At 48.3% G+C, this 16,130-nt stretch overlaps 1 protein-coding gene across 7 annotated transcripts in view; it reads left to right on the forward strand.

The window, feature by feature from the left end:
- The window catches only part of znf827 (zinc finger protein 827), a 112,726-nt gene that overhangs the window by 52,315 nt on the left and 44,281 nt on the right, over positions 1-16,130 (forward strand). The window lies entirely within an intron of this gene.

The raw sequence follows: 16,130 nt of genomic DNA on the forward strand, positions 1-16,130 counted from the left end.
GGTATCATATCAGGTTTGTTGAGATGCATTCCACCGTGTTGTGACGATGGCAAAGGATCAGTTACTTTGAGACAATGGCTGAAGATTGATGGGGAAAGGTGTGCCCGAGGTTGGGTGCCAAGGTCGGGGTTGAGGCTGCCACTCTAACTCCTAATGCCATCTAATTAGATTGAGATCTCCTGAACGAGGGATGCGGAAGGAGGAGAGGGACAAGGGATGGGGAGGAGGGGGGGTAGAAAACCCTCGGAACATTAGATTAATTAAAAATGTATGCATAATTCATAAATTAAGAAGAATTCATAATTTGAAATGATTAGCGCCCTTAACTTCTGCTCCGTGACCCTGGCTAGGATGCGCCGTGCGATGTGCGTCGCGGAGGGACTGGGCAGGCTTAGTTAACCCCTCCCCCTCCAGTTCTGCTCCGCGCCGGTGCCCCCCGGGTGCCAGTCGCACTTCACTCCCAGACTTCGCAATCAAGCCAGGAAAGTCCCAGAGGAGATGGAGCCAAGATGGCTTCTTCTCTCACAATGTCAGCCCAGTGTAGAGTGGCGGACGGGCGGCGGACATCTTAGTTCAAGGGCGGCGTCATTCATGCAGTACCGGAGGGAATTTGAAAGATGGAAGGACACACTTTTTTTGTTTTTAAGGAGCGGATAGTAGTGGACTTGAGTGATGTTAGAGATAACGATGATGTTTTAATAGAATACTGGTCCTTTTGATTACCGAGGGCTTTCATGATCATCTCTGGAGCGCGGTTGGTAAAAAAGAGAAGGGGGGGGGTTGGGCCCAAAGCTTTACTCAGATCTTTTGCACTCTTAGCTGGGCCGTATAGCAGACAGGGAGGGTAGAGAGGAGGAGAAAGGGAGGGGGAGAGAGGTAAAGCTTCTTCTCAGGGGAACCTCCGGACTATTTCTTTTGACCTCCCTGCCAAGAGCGATTGAGTGTGTACATGCGGTAGCTCATCTCCTGATTTACCACTGCTGTCACAGTGCCTGTCTCAATCCCACAAGGGCTGTAAAAGAGAGAGAGAGGGGGGGTGGGGGATGGAGAGAGAGGCTGTGAGAGGGGTTGGAGGATGGAGAGAAGGGCTGTAAGAGAGAGAGAGGGGTAGGATGGAGAGAAGGGCTGTAAGAGAGAGAGAGGTGTAGGATGGAGAGAAGGGCAGTGAGAGAGAGGTGTAGGATGGAGAGAAGGGCAGTGAGAGAGAGAGGTGTAGGATGGAGAGAAGGGCTGTAAGAGAGAGAGAGGTGTAGGATGGAGAGAAGGGCTGTAAGAGAGAGAGAGGTGTAGGATGGAGAGAAGGGCAGTGAGAGAGAGGTGTAGGATGGAGAGAAGGGCAGTGAGAGAGAGGTGTAGGATGGGGAGTGAGAGAGAGGTGTAGGATGGAGAGAAGGGCAGTGAGAGAGAGAGGTGTAGGATGGAGAGAAGGGCAGTGAGAGAGAGAGGTGTAGGATGGAGAGAAGGGCTGTAAGAGAGAGAGAGGTGTAGGATGGAGAGAAGGGCAGTGAGAGAGAGGTGTAGGATGGAGAGAAGGGCAGTGAGAGAGAGGTGTAGGATGGAGAGAAGGGCAGTGAGAGAGAGGTGTAGGATGGAGAGAAGGGCAGTGAGAGAGAGGTGTAGGATGGAGAGAAGGGCAGTGAGAGAGAGGTGTAGGATGGAGAGAAGGGCAGTGAGAGAGAGAGGTGTAGGATGGAGAGAAGGGCTGTAAGAGAGAGAGGTGTAGGATGGAGAGAAGGGCAGTGAGAGAGAGGTGTAGGATGGAGAGAAGGGCAGTGAGAGAGAGAGGTGTAGGATGGAGAGAAGGGCTGTAAGAGAGAGAGGTGTAGGATGGAGAGAAGGGCTGTAAGAGAGAGAGGTGTAGGATGGAGAGAAGGGCTGTGAGAGAGAGGTGTAGGATGGAGAGAAGGGCTGTGAGAGAGAGGTGTAGGATGGAGAGAAGGGGAGTGAGAGAGAGGTGTAGGATGGAGAGAAGGGCTGTGAGAGAGAGGTGTAGGATGGAGAGAAGGGCTGTAAGAGAGAGAGGTGTAGGATGGAGAGAAGGGCTGTAAGAGAGAGAGGTGTAGGATGGAGAGAAGGGGAGTGAGAGAGAGGTGTAGGATGGAGAGAAGGGCAGTGAGAGAGAGGTGTAGGATGGAGAGAAGGGCTGTGAGAGAGTGAGGTGTAGGATGGAGAGAAGGGCTGAGAGAGAGAGGTGTAGGATGGAGAGAAGGGCTGTGAGAGAGAGAGGTGTAGGATGGAGAGAAGGGGAGTGAGAGAGAGGTGTAGGATGGAGAGAAGGGCTGTGAGAGAGAGGTGTAGGATGGAGAGAAGGGCTGTGAGAGAGAGGTGTAGGATGGAGAGAAGGGGAGTGAGAGAGAGGTGTAGGATGGAGAGAAGGGCTGTGAGAGAGAGGTGTAGGATGGAGAGAAGGGCTGTAAGAGAGAGAGGTGTAGGATGGAGAGAAGGGCTGTAAGAGAGAGAGGTGTAGGATGGAGAGAAGGGGAGTGAGAGAGAGGTGTAGGATGGAGAGAAGGGCAGTGAGAGAGGTGTAGGATGGAGAGAAGGGCTGTGAGAGAGTGAGGTGTAGGATGGAGAGAAGGGCTGAGAGAGAGAGGTGTAGGATGGAGAGAAGGGCAGTGAGAGAGAGGTGTAGGATGGAGAGAAGGGCTGTGAGAGAGAGAGGTGTAGGATGGAGAGAAGGGCTGAGAGAGAGAGGTGTAGGATGGAGAGAAGGGCAGTGAGAGAGAGGTGTAGGATGGAGAGAAGGGGAGTGAGAGAGAGAGGTGTAGGATGGAGAGAAGGGCAGTGAGAGAGAGGTGTAGGATGGAGAGAAGGGCTGTGAGAGAGAGGTGTAGGATGGAGAGAAGGGCAGTGAGAGAGAGAGGTGTAGGATGGAGAGAAGGGCAGTGAGAGAGAGGTGTAGGATGGAGAGAAGGGCTGTGAGAGAGAGAGGTGTAGGATGGAGAGAAGGGCTGTGAGAGAGAGAGGTGTAGGATGGAGAGAAGGGCAGTGAGAGAGAGCTGTAGGATGGAGAGAAGGGGAGTGAGAGAGAGGTGTAGGATGGAGAGAAGGGGAGTGAGAGAGAGAGGTGTAGGATGGAGAGAAGGGGAGTGAGAGAGAGGTGGAGGATGGAGAGAAGGGGAGTGAGAGAGAGGTGTAGGATGGAGAGAAGGGCTGTGAGAGAGAGGTGTAGGATGGAGAGAAGGGGAGTGAGAGAGAGGTGGAGGATGGAGAGAAGGGGAGTGAGAGAGAGGTGTAGGATGGAGAGAAGGGCTGTGAGAGAGAGAGGTGTAGGATGGAGAGAAGGGCAGTGAGAGAGAGGTGTAGGATGGAGAGAAGGGCAGTGAGAGAGAGGTGTAGGATGGAGAGAAGGGGAGTGTGAGAGAGGTGTAGGATGGAGAGAAGGGGAGTGAGAGCGAGGTGTAGGATGGAGAGAAGGGCAGTGAGAGAGGTGTAGGATGGAGAGAAGGGCAGTGAGAGAGAGGTGTAGGATGGAGAGAAGGGGAGTGAGAGAGAGGTGTAGGATGGAGAGAAGGGGAGTGAGAGAGAGGTGTAGGATGGAGAGAAGGGCAGTGAGAGAGAGAGGTGTAGGATGGAGAGAAGGGGAGTGAGAGAGAGGTGTAGGATGGAGAGAAGGGCAGTGAGAGAGAGAGGTGTAGGATGGAGAGAAGGGGAGTGAGAGAGGTGTAGGATGGAGAGAAGGGCTGTGAGAGAGAGGTGTAGGATGGAGAGAAGGGCTGTAAGAGAGAGAGGTGTAGGATGGAGAGAAGGGCAGTGAGAGAGAGAGGTGTAGGATGGAGAGAAGGGGAGTGAGAGAGAGGTGTAGGATGGAGAGAAGGGCTGTGAGAGAGAGAGGTGTAGGATGGAGAGAAGGGCTGTGAGAGAGAGGTGTAGGATGGAGAGAAGGGCTGTGAGAGAGAGAGGTGTAGGATGGAGAGAAGGGCTGTGAGAGAGAGGTGTAGGATGGAGAGAAGGGCAGTGAGAGAGAGGTGTAGGATGGAGAGAAGGGCAGTGAGAGAGAGGTGTAGGATGGAGAGAAGGGGAGTGAGAGAGAGGTGGAGGATGGAGAGAAGGGGAGTGAGAGAGAGAGGTGTAGGATGGAGAGAAGGGGAGTGAGAGAGAGGTGGAGGATGGAGAGAAGGGGAGTGAGAGAGAGGTGGAGGATGGAGAGAAGGGGAGTGAGAGAGAGGTGTAGGATGGAGAGAAGGGCAGTGAGAGAGAGAGGTGTAGGATGGAGAGAAGGGCAGTGAGAGAGAGAGGTGTAGGATGGAGAGAAGGGGAGTGAGAGAGAGAGGTGTAGGATGGAGAGAAGGGGAGTGAGAGAGAGAGGTGTAGGATGGAGAGAAGGGGAGTGAGAGAGAGAGGTGTAGGATGGAGAGAAGGGGAGTGAGAGAGAGAGGTGTAGGATGGAGAGAAGGGGAGTGAGAGAGAGAGGTGGAGGATGTTGAGAAGGGGAGTGAGAGAGAGGTGGAGGATGGAGAGAAGGGGAGTGAGAGAGAGGGTAGGATGGAGAGAAGGGCAGTGAGAGAGAGAGGTGTAGGATGGAGAGAAGGGCTGTGAGAGAGAGAGGTGTAGGATGGAGAGAAGGGCTGTGAGAGAGAGGTGTAGGATGGAGAGAAGGGCTGTGAGAGAGAGAGGTGTAGGATGGAGAGAAGGGCTGTAAGGGACAGGGGTGGAGGATGGAAAGAGGGAAGGAGGGTGGATAAAAAGACAGAGGGAGACATCATAGCCTCGCTATTGAGAAAGGCAGACCTGGCTCTCAAGAGAAGTGCCCACTGCCCACAATCTGAGGTGGAAACTGAGCTGCACTTCCTGACTGTTACGAACCCCTTTGGCCCTGCAGTCTAGGGAGGATGGAAACGAGACCCATAACATATCTCATGCAAATCACCCCAGTGAAAAAGTAACAGTGAGAACTAAAAAACCACAAACAACCTAAATCTACCGTCAAACACTTCAGGTTTATTTTAAACACATGGTAATGGGGTGTGGGAAAAAGGGGCTGCGCTGGACCCAAGGAAAGAAATGATAAATATCCAAACAAACCCCTAAGCTAGTCAAGCCTGCTTTAAGAACAGCTAGCTAACTAACCAGAAATACAGTGGGTGGTCCGCCCAGTTCTAACTAGGGTATTTAGACACTGTTTTCCTACGGGTAATGTAGGCCCATGGGCGACTTGGCTGGTTATCCCCTTTTCCCACCAACAAAACAGTCGTACACCATAACAATACAATACTCACAGGATAACAGACAAAGTGACATGTAGGTGCAAAAACAAAAGAGAGCTCTGCAGAGAGAATTGATTGGGATACTTTTAAACCGAGGGTAAGGGGATGTGATTGGGTAAGGGAAAAGGAGCAGGTGTGTCTTCAGTGGTGACTGATGAGTGACACCTGTGACTAGGGCAGAAGGAGAGAAAACAAATACACACACAGGATATCTGTATCCGTAACACTAACCACCTGCCAACCTCCTGCCAAATGTCCCGTGTGGCTCAGTTGGTAGAGCATGGTGTTTGCAACGCCAGAGTTGTGGGTTCGATTCCCACGGGGGACCAATACGGAGAATGGAAGAAAAAAAATGTATGAAATGTATGCATTCACTACTGTAAGTCGCTCTGGATAAGAGTGTCTGCTAAATGACTTAAATGTAAATGACCATCTTAGAGACACACATTTCCCTCTGATTACACAGATCCACAAAGAATTTGAAAACAAATCAAATTTTGATAAACTCTCATATCTATTGGGTGAAATACCACAGTGTGCCATCACAGCAACAAGATGTGTGACCTGTTGCCACAAGAAAAGGGCAACCAGTGAAGAACACGCACCATTGTAAATACAACCTATATCTATGTTTATTTACATTCCCTTTACTTCTACTATTTGCACATCGTTACAACACTGTATATAGACATATGACATTTGAATGTATTTTATTATTTTGGAACGTCTGAGTGTAATGTTTACTGTTCATTTTTCTTTATTTCACTTTTGTACAGTGGGGGGAAAAAAGTATTTGACCCCCTGCTGATTTTGTACGTTTGCCCACTGACAAAGAAATGATCAGTCTATAATTTTAATGGTAGGTTTATTTGAACAGTGAGAGACAGAATAACAACAACAAAAAATCCAGGAAAACGCATGTCAAAAATGTTATAAATTGATTTGCATTTTAATAAGGGAAATAAGTATTTGACCCCCTCTCAATCAGAAAGATTTCTGGCTCCCAGGTGTCTTTTATACAGGTAACAAACTGAGATTAGGAGCACTCCCTTTAAGAGTGTGCTCCTAATCTCAGCTCGTTACCTGTATAAAAGACACCTGTCCACAGAAGCAATCAATCAATCAGATTTCAAACTCTCCACCATGGCCAAGACCAAAGAGCTCTCCAAGGATGTCAGGGACAAGATTGTAGACCTACACAAGGCTGGAATGGGCTACAAGACCATCGCCAAGCAGCTTGGTGAGAAGCTGACGACATTTACTGCGATTATTCGCAAATGGAAGAAACACAAAAGAACTGTCAATCTCCCTCGGCCTGGGGCTCCATGCAAGATCTCACCTCGTGGAGTTGCAATGATCATGAGAACGGTGAGGAATCAGCCCAGAACTACACGGGAGGATCTTGTCAATGATCTCAAGGCAGCTGGGACCATAGTCACCAAGAAAACAATTGGAAACACACTACGCCGTGAAGGACTGAAATCCTGCAGCGCCCGCAAGGTCCCCCTGCTCAAGAAAGCACATATACATGCCCGTCTGAAGTTTGCCAATTAACATCTGAATGACTCAGAGGACAACTGGTGAAAGTGTTGTGGTCAGATGAGACCAAAATGGAGCTCTTTGACATCACCTCAACTCGCCGTGTTTGGAGGAGGAGGAATGCTGCCTATGACCCCAAGAACACCATCCCCACCGTCAAACATGGAGGTGGAAACATTATGCTTTGGGGGTGTTTTTCTGCTAAGGGGACAGGACAACTTCACCGCATCAAAGGGACGATGGACGGGGCCATGTACCGTCAAATCTTGGGTGAGATCCTCCTTCCCTCAACTAGGGCGTTGAAAATGGGTCGTGGATGGGTATTCCAGCATGACAATGACCCAAAACACACGGCCAAGGCAACAAAGGAGTGGCTCAAGAAGAAGCACATTAATGTCCTGGAGTGACCTAGCCAGTCTCCAGACCTTAATCCCATAGAAAATCTGTGGAGGGAGCTGAAGGTTCGAGTTGCCAAACGTCAGCCTCGAAACCTTAATGACTTGAAGAAAATCTGTAAAGAGGAGTGGGACAAAATCCCTCCTGAGATGTGTGCAAACCTGGTGGCCAACTACAAGAAACGTCTGACCTCTGATTGCCAACAAGGGTTTTGCCACCAAGTACTAAGTCATGTTTTGCAGAGGGGTCAAATACTTATTTCCCTCATTAAAATGCTAATAATTTTATAACATTTTTGACATGCGTTTTTCAGGATTTTTTTGTTGTTATTCTGTCTCTCACTGTTCAAATAAACCTACCATTAAAATTATAGACTGATCATTTCTTTGTAAGTGGGCAAACGTACAATATCAGCAGGGGATCAAATACTCTCCCCCCCCACTGTATATTATCTTCACTTGCTTTGGCAATGTTAACATATGTTTCTCATGCCAATAAAGCCCCTTGAATTGACTTGAACTGATAACAAAATAGCTAAATAAAGTGACAGACGGCAAAGGAGAGAGAAAAAGAGAGCGAGTAGGATCTGACTGAGTTCCCCAGGCATAAAGAAGCCAGTGAACTCTCTCTGACCTCTGACCTCATCATTTTTTAGGCTGCCCTGATTCTCCTCTGGGTGTTACGTCCAATCCCCTTTGATTTCTCCCCCGCACGGCAACTCTGACACAACCGACAGCCTACCCAGTGTGATCCTCCTCATTCTGATTTGAAAGATGAAAGTCCGCGGAGGTACTTTGAAATGCGTGGATGGTGCCCGCTTAGGACGCTACTCGCAGGACCCCTCAGACAGGTAATAATGGCGGTCCCCGCTACGACCCTGTTTGGAGGTGACAGCGAGCGTGACCCCGGGCCGGGTGTGAATAATTGGCACGCCGCTGAAGCAGGGGCTTGTGGGAGGAAGTATCATTGGTGCTGAGGGTGTCTTATTAATCTCAGAGGAGAGAGAGAGCGTGAGAGAAAGAGAGAGAAAAAGAGCGAAAGCGTTGGATGCCGTGTAGTGTGTTTGTCTCTGTGAGTGTGCTTGTGGGTTCACACGTTTTATACACAACCAATATGTCTACATAATATACTGTAAGATATCCAGTCACCTATTCTCTGATTCAAATATTGTTTAAGATTCATCTGACAACACCTGTCGGGGTGGGCAGACACAACATGTTACAACCTCTTCTCAATAATGTATTTTCCTCTCGACCACTAGACATGAACAGAGTCAGCCAGCCAGTCAGTCAACACTTCTCATATGTGACCTCTGGTCCATCCTCTCTGTCAGCCCTCAGTATCTACACTACTCTGTCCAGCTCAGTATACACACTGTCAGCTATTGTTTCTGCCTTCCACTCCGTGTGTGTGTGTGTGTGTGTGTGTGTGTGTGTGTGTGTGTGTGTGTGTGTGTGTGTGTGTGTGTGTGTGTGTGTGTGTGTGTGTGTGTGTGTGTGTGTGTGTGTGTGTAGACACTAGCCCAGCAGCCACCTCTTTTTCCTCTTCTGAAGAAAACAGGAGCCAGTTGTTAGTGGGGGAGCAGGCCAGCGTGACAGAGGTGGAAAGCTAATGAAGTTATTTGACGGCAGGCCCGGCCATGGAGCGAGAGGTGAGGCGCATTGGACAAGCGTCTGGCAGAGAGACGGATGAGGCGAGAGGAAGGAAGTGTAGCTGGAGAGGAGAGAGACAATAGTAAAGAGAGGAGAAGGTAGGAGGGATTGGTAGAGGGGGGAGAGGGAAATGTAGAGGGAGGAGAGGGGAAGGTAGAGGGAGGAGAGGGGAAGGCAGAGGGAGGAGAGGGGAAGGCAGAGGGGAAGGCAGAGGGAGGAGAGGGGAAGGTAGAGGGAGGAGAGGGGAAGGCAGAGGGAGAAGGCAGAGGGAGGAGAGGGGAAGGCAGAGGGAGGAGAGGGGAAGGTAGAGGGAGGAGAGGGGAAGGTAGAGGGAGGAGAGGGGAAGGCAGAGGGAGGAGAGGGGAAGGCAGAGGGAGGAGAGGGGAAGGCAGAGGGAGGAGAGGGGAAGGCAGAGGGAGGAGAGGGGAAGGCAGAGGGAGGAGAGGGGAAGGTAGAGGGAGGAGAGGGGAAGGCAGAGGGAGGAGAGGGGAAGGCAGAGGGAGGAGAGGGGAAGGTAGAGGGAGGAGAGGGGAAGGCAGAGGGAGGAGAGGGGAAGGCAGAGGGAGGAGAGGGGAAGGCAGAGGGAGGAGAGGGGAAGGCAGAGGGAGGAGAGGGGAAGGCAGAGGGAGGAGAGGGGAAGGCAGAGGGAGGAGAGGGGAAGGCAGAGGGAGGAGAGGGGAAGGCAGAGGGAGGAGAGGGGAAGGCAGAGGGAGGAGAGGGGAAGGTAGAGGCAAGAGGGGAAGGTAGAGGGAGGAGAGGGGAAGGCAGAGGGAGGAGAGGGGAAGGCAGAGGGAGGAGAGGGGAAGGCAGAGGGAGGAGAGGGGAAGGCAGAGGGAGGAGAGGGAAAGGTAGAGGCAAGGGAGAGCGAAAAAGAAACAGCAGGAGGAGTAGAAAAAGGGACAAAAGAACAAGAAAGCCGGAGTCCGAGGTGGAGCGTGAAAAAGAGAGTAAAAAATAGAGAGGGAGAGCAGTGTCCTGCTGGGTGGCTGATGGCATGTCAACAGGGCGTGATAACAGAGACAGGCTGATAGCACCATCACCCCTGGGCCACAGACAGACAAGAGACGGGATGAACCCTAGTGTACTACTACTACACACGATGGGGAAGCTGCCACTGAACCGCTACATTGAAGGCAGGCAGAGATGGATAGTCACATCTCAGCCAGAGACAGTAAAACTGCTTCTAACGACACGGGGCTGCCACAGACCTGCTACATTGGCGGCAGAGATGGGATACATCTTCTTTCACTCAGGCCAGGAAGGAACCTCTACTACACACAGGAGGCTGCCACTGACGAGGTGCCCCCGCCTGCTACACTGGCGGCAGAGATGGGATACATCTTCATTCACTCAGACCAGGCCAGGCAGAAAGCTACTCATCACATCACCCGGTCACCCAGAGATGGCTGTTGGTTATTTCCTCAACTCTGACCACAACACCGACAGCATTCGGGGGAAGTTGACGTGCTACAGAGGGCTAAAGCCTGTGGACAGGGAAAGTACTGTAATTTGACTTCTGTCATTTTCTTTGGGTGAAATAAACCTAGGCACAGCACACCACCATGAATAACAGCTTAAACTATGGTGATTGGTGGTGGCAGCGGCAGCAGCAGCAGCAGCAGCAGCAGCAGCAGCAGCAGCAGCAGTAGCAGCAGCAGCAGCAGTAGCAGCAGTAGTAGTAGTAGTAGTAGTAGTAGTAGTAGTAGTAGTAGTAGTAGTAGTAGTAGTAGTAGTTGTGGATGTAGTAATAGCAGCAGTAGTAGTCATGGATACAGTAGCAGCAGTAGTAGTCGTGGATGTAGTAGTAATAGTTGTGGATGTAGTAATAGCAGCAGTAGTAGTCATGGATACAGTAGCAGCAGTAGTAGTCGTGGATGTAGTAGTAATAGTCGTGGATGTAGTAATAGCAGCAGTAATAGCAGCATTAGTAGTCATGGATACAGTAGTAGTAGTCGTGGATGTAGTAGTAATAGCAGCAGTAGTAGTCATGGATACAGTAGCAGCAGTAGTAGTCGTGGATGTAGTAATAGCAGCAGTAATAGCAGCATTAGTAGTCATGGATACAGTAGTAGTAGTCGTGGATGTAGTAGTAATAGCAGCAGTAGTAGTCATGGATACAGTAGCAGCAGTAGTAGTCGTGAATGTAGTAGTAATAGTCGTGGATGTAGTAACAGCAGCAGTAGTAGTCGTGGATACAGTAGTAGCAGTAGTAGTCGTGGATGTAGTAATAGCAGCAGTAATAGTCATGGATACAGTAGTAGCAGTAGTAGTCGTGGATGTAGTAGTAATAGTCGTGGATGTAGTAATAGCAGCAGTAGTAGTCATGGATACAGTAGTAGCAGTAGTAGTCGTGGATGTAGAAGTAATAGCAGCAGTAGTAGTCGTGGATGTAGTCGTGGATGTAGTAACAGCAGCAGTAGTAGTAGCAGCAGTCGTTGTCGTGGATGTAGTAACAGCAGCAGTCGTAGTCGTGGATACAGTAGTAGTAGTCGTGGATGTAGTAGTAGTAATAGTTGTGGATGTAGTAACAGCAGCAGTAGTAGTCGTGGATACAGTAGTAGCAGTAGTAGTCGTGGATGTAGTATTAATAGTCGTGGATGTAGTAATAGCAGCAGTAGTAGTCAGGGATACAGTAGTAGCAGTAGTAGTCGTGGATGTAGTAATAGCAGCAGTAGTAGTCGTGGATATAGCAGCAGTAGTAGTAGCAGCAGCAGTAGTAGTCATGGATACAGTAGTAGCTGTAGTTGTCGTGGATGTAGTAGTAATAGTCGTGGATGTAGTAATAGCAGCAGTAGTAGTCATGGATACAGTAGTAGTAGTAGTAGTAGCAGCAGTAATAGTCGTGGATGTAGTAATAGCAGCAGTAGTAGTCAGGGATACAGTAGTAGCAGTAGTAGTCGTGGATGTAGTAATAGCAGCAGTAGTAGTCGTGGATACAGTAGTAGTAGTAGTAGTAGTCGTGGATACAGTAGTAGCAGTAGTTGTCGTGGATACAGTAGTAGTTGTCGTGGATGTAGTAGTAATAGCAGCAGTAGTAGTCATGGATACAGTAGCAGCAGTAGTAGTCGTGGATGTAGTAGTAATAGTCGTGGATTTAGTAATAGCAGCAGTAGTAGTCATGGATACAGCAGCAGTAGTAGTCGTGGATACAGTAGTAGTAGTAGTAGTAGTCGTGGATACAGTAGTAGCAGTAGTTGTCGTGGATACAGTAGTAGTTGTCGTGGATGTAGTAGTAATAGCAGCAGTAGTAGTCATGGATACAGTAGCAGCAGTAGTAGTCGTGGATGTAGTAGTAATAGTCGTGGATTTAGTAATAGCAGCAGTAGTAGTCATGGATACAGTAGCAGCAGTAGTAGTTGTGGATGTAGTAGTAATAGTCGTGGATGTAGTAATAGCAGCAGTAGTAGTCGTGGATGTAACAGCAGCAGTAGTAGTAGTAGTAGTCGTGGATACAGTAGTAGCAGTAGTTGTCGTGGATGTAGTAGTAATAGTCGTGGATGTAGTAATAGCAGCAGTAGTAGTCATGGATACAGTAGTAGTAGTAGTAGTAGTAGCAGCAGTAATAGTCATGGATACAGTAGTAGCAGTAGTAGTCGTGGATACAGTAGTAGTAATAGTCGTGGATGTAGTAACAGCAGCAGTAGTAGTCGTGGATACAGTAGTAGTAGTAGTTGTCGTGGATACAGTAGTAGTTGTCGTGGATGTAGTAGTAATAGCAGCAGTAGTAGTCATGGATACAGTAGCAGCAGTAGTAGTCGTGGATGTAGTAATAGCAGCAGTAGTAGTCATGGATACAGTAGTAGTAGTAGTAGTAGCAGCAGTAATAGTCATGGATACAGTAGTAGCAGTAGTTGTCGTGGATGTAGTAGTAATAGTCGTGGATGTAGTAATAGCAGCAGTAGTAGTCATGGATACAGTAGGAGTAGTAGCAGCAGTAATAGTCATGGATACAGTAGTAGCAGTAGTAGTCGTGGATGTAGTAGTAATAGTCGTGGATGTAGTAACAGCAGCAGTAGTAGTCGTGGATACAGTAGCAGCAGTAGTAGTCGTGGATGTAGTAGTAATAGTCGTGGATGTAGTAATAGCAGCAGTAGCAGTCATGGATACAGTAGTAGCAGTAGTAGTCGTGGATGTAGTAGTAATAGTCGTGGATGTAGTAATAGCAGCAGTAGTAGTCATGGATACATTAGCAGCATTGTAGTCATGGATTTAGTAGTAATAGTCATGGATGTAGTAATAGCAGCAGTAGTAGTCGTGGATGTAACAGCAGCAGTAGTAGTAGTAGTAGTCGTGGATACAGTAGTAGCAGTAGTAGTCGTGGATGTAGTAGTAATAGTCGTGGATGTAGTAACAGCAGCAGTAGTAGTCGTGGATACAGTAGTAGTAGTAGTAGTCGTGGATACAGTAGTAGCAGTAGTTGTCGTGGATGTAGTAGTAATAGCAGCAGTAGTAGTCATGGATACAGTAGCAGCAGTAGTAGTCGTGGATGTAGTAGTAATAGTCGTGGATGTAGTAACAGCAGCAGTAGTAGTCGTGGATACAGTAGTAGCAGTAGTAGTCGTGGATGTAGTAATAGCAGCATTAGTAGTCATGGATACAGTAGCAGCAGTAGTAGTCGTGGATGTAGTAGTAATAGTCGTGGATGTAGTAATAGCAGCAGTAGTAGTCATGGATACAGTAGTAGCAGTAGTAGTCGTGGATGTAGTAGTAATAGTCGTGGATGTAGTAATAGCAGCAGTAGTAGTCATGGATACATTAGCAGCATAGTAGTCATGGATGTAGTAGTAATAGTCATGGATGTAGTAATAGCAGCAGTAATAGCAGCGTTAGTAGTCACGGATACAGTAGTAGCAGTAGTTGTCGTGGATGTAGTAGTAATAGTCGTGGATGTAGTAACAGCAGCAGTAATAGCAGCATTAGTAGTCATGGATACAGTAGCAGTAGTAATAGTCGTGGATGTAGTAGTAATAGTCGTGGATGTAGTAGCAGCAGTAATAGCAGCAGTAGTAGTCATTGATACAGTAGCAGTAGTAGTAGTCGTGGATGTAGTAGTAATAGTCGTGGATGTAGTAACAACAGCAGTAATAGCAGCATTAGTAGTCATGGATACAGTAGCAGTAGTAACAGTCGTGGATGTAGTAGTAGTCGTGGATGTAGTGGTAGTAGTAGTAGCAGTCGTTGTTGTAGTAGCTGTACTAGTAGTAGCAGTTGTTGTAGTAGTCATGGATGTAGCAGTAGTCGTAGTAGTAGTCGTCATCATTGTAGTAGCAGCAGCAGTCATAATAGCAGAAGTAGTCGTAGTTGCAGCAGTAGTAGTAGCAGTCGTAGTAGCAGCAGTAGTCGTAGTAGTAGTAGTAGCAGCAGTAGTCGTAGTAGCAGCAGTCGTAGTAGTAGCAGCACTTGTAGTAGTAGCAGTAGCAGTAGTAGCACTCGTGTAGTAGTAGTAGTAGCAGCAGTCGTAGTAGCAGCACTTGTAGTAGTAGTAGTAGCAGCAGTCGTAGTAGCAGTAGTAGCAGCAGCAGTAGTCGTAGTAGCAGTGTCAGCAGTAGTATTAGCAGCAGTAGTCATCGTCGTGGTAGTAGCAGCATCAGTAGTGGTGGTAGTAGCAGCATCAGCAGTCGTAGCATCAGCAGCAGTTGTAGTCATAGTACCAGCATCAGTCGTAGTAGCAGCAGCAGTCATAGTCATAGTACCAGCATCAGTAGTAGCAGCATCAGTCGTAGTAGCAGCAGCAGTCGTAGTCATAGTACTAGCATCAGTAGTACCAGCATCAGTCGTAGTCATAGTAGCAGCAGCATCAGTCGTAGCAGCAGCAGTCGTAGTCATAGTACCAGCATCAGTCGTAGTACCAGCATCAGTCGTAGTCATAGTAGCGGCATCAGTAGTAACAGCAGCAGTCGTAGTCATAGTACTAGCATCAGTAGTACCAGCATCAGTCGTAGTCATAGTAGCAGCATCAGTCGTAGCAGCAGCAGTCGTAGTCATAGTACCAGCATCAGTCGTAGCAGCATCAGTCGTAGTCATAGTAGCGGCATCAGTAGTAACAGCAGCAGTCATAGTCATAGTACCAGCATCAGTAGTAGCAGCATCAGTTGTAGTAGCAGCAGTAGTAGTCATAGTAGCAGCATCAGTCGTAGCAGCAGCAGTCATAGTCATAGTAGCAGCATCAGTAGTAGCAGCATCAATCGTAGTCATTGTAGCAGTAGCAGCAGCAGTCATAGTCATAGTAGCAGCATCAGTAGTAGCAGCATCAATCGTAGTCATTGTAGCAGTAGCAGCAGCAGTCGTAGTCATAGTAGCAGCATCAGTCGTAGCAGCAGCAGTCGTAGTCATAGTACCAGCATCAGTAGTAGCAGCATCAGTAATAGCAGCAGCAGTCATAGTAGCAGTAGTAGTAGCAGCGTCAGTAATAGCAGCAGCAGTCATAGTCAAAGCAGCAGCAGCAGTAGTAGTAGCAGTAGCAGCAGTCGTAGTCATAGTAGTAGTAGTAGCAGCAGCAGTAGTAGCAGCAGCAGCAGTAGTAGTCATAGTAGCAGCAGTAGTAGTCATAGTAGCAGCAGTAGTAGTCGTAGTAGTAGTAGTAGTCATAGTAGTAGTAGTAGCAGCAGTAGTAGTCGTAGTAGCAGCAGTAGTAGTCATAGTAGTAGTAGCAGCAGTAGTAGTCATAGTAGCAGTAGTAGTCATAGCAGTAGTAGTAGTAGTAGCAGCAGCAGCAGTAGTAGCAGCAGCAGTCGTAGTCGTAGTAGTAGCAGCAGCAGTCGTAGTCGTAGTAGTAGTAGTAGCAGTAGTAGTAGTAGTAGTAGTAGTAGTAGCAGTAGTAGTAGTAGTAGTAGTAGTAGTAGTAGCAGTAGTAGTAGTAGCAGTAGTAGTAGCAGTAGTAGCAGTCATAGTAGTAGTAGTCATAGCAGTAGTAGTAGTAGTCGTAGCAGCAGCAGTCATAGTAGCAGCAGCAGTCATAGTAGCAGCAGTAGTAGTAGTAGCAGCATCAGTAGTAGCAGCAGCAGTCGTAGCAGCAGTAGTAGTAGTAGTAGCAGCAGCAGTCCTGTGTGGCTCAGTTGGTAAGAGAGTGGCTCTAGCAATGTCAGCATCATGGGTTAGATTCCTGCAGGGAAAAGGCATCTGCTAAGTGGAATAGATATGGTACACTTGTGTGTTTTTTGTGATACTTGAGTTCCGGACTGGAGAAATAAAAAAACGTCACATTAGGGTACTAAATAATTGAGTGATCTCCGTAACTCAGATTGGGAGAGTTGAAATACGATGCTATTTATAGGGCCCAACAGAAAGGTCATTGTAGTGGAGTGAGCACCGCGTGTGTAAGCACCGCGTCCACTGC

Source organism: Salmo salar, chromosome ssa08, assembly GCF_905237065.1.
Source record: "Salmo salar chromosome ssa08, Ssal_v3.1, whole genome shotgun sequence".
NCBI classification, from domain to species: Eukaryota; Metazoa; Chordata; class Actinopteri; order Salmoniformes; family Salmonidae; genus Salmo; species Salmo salar.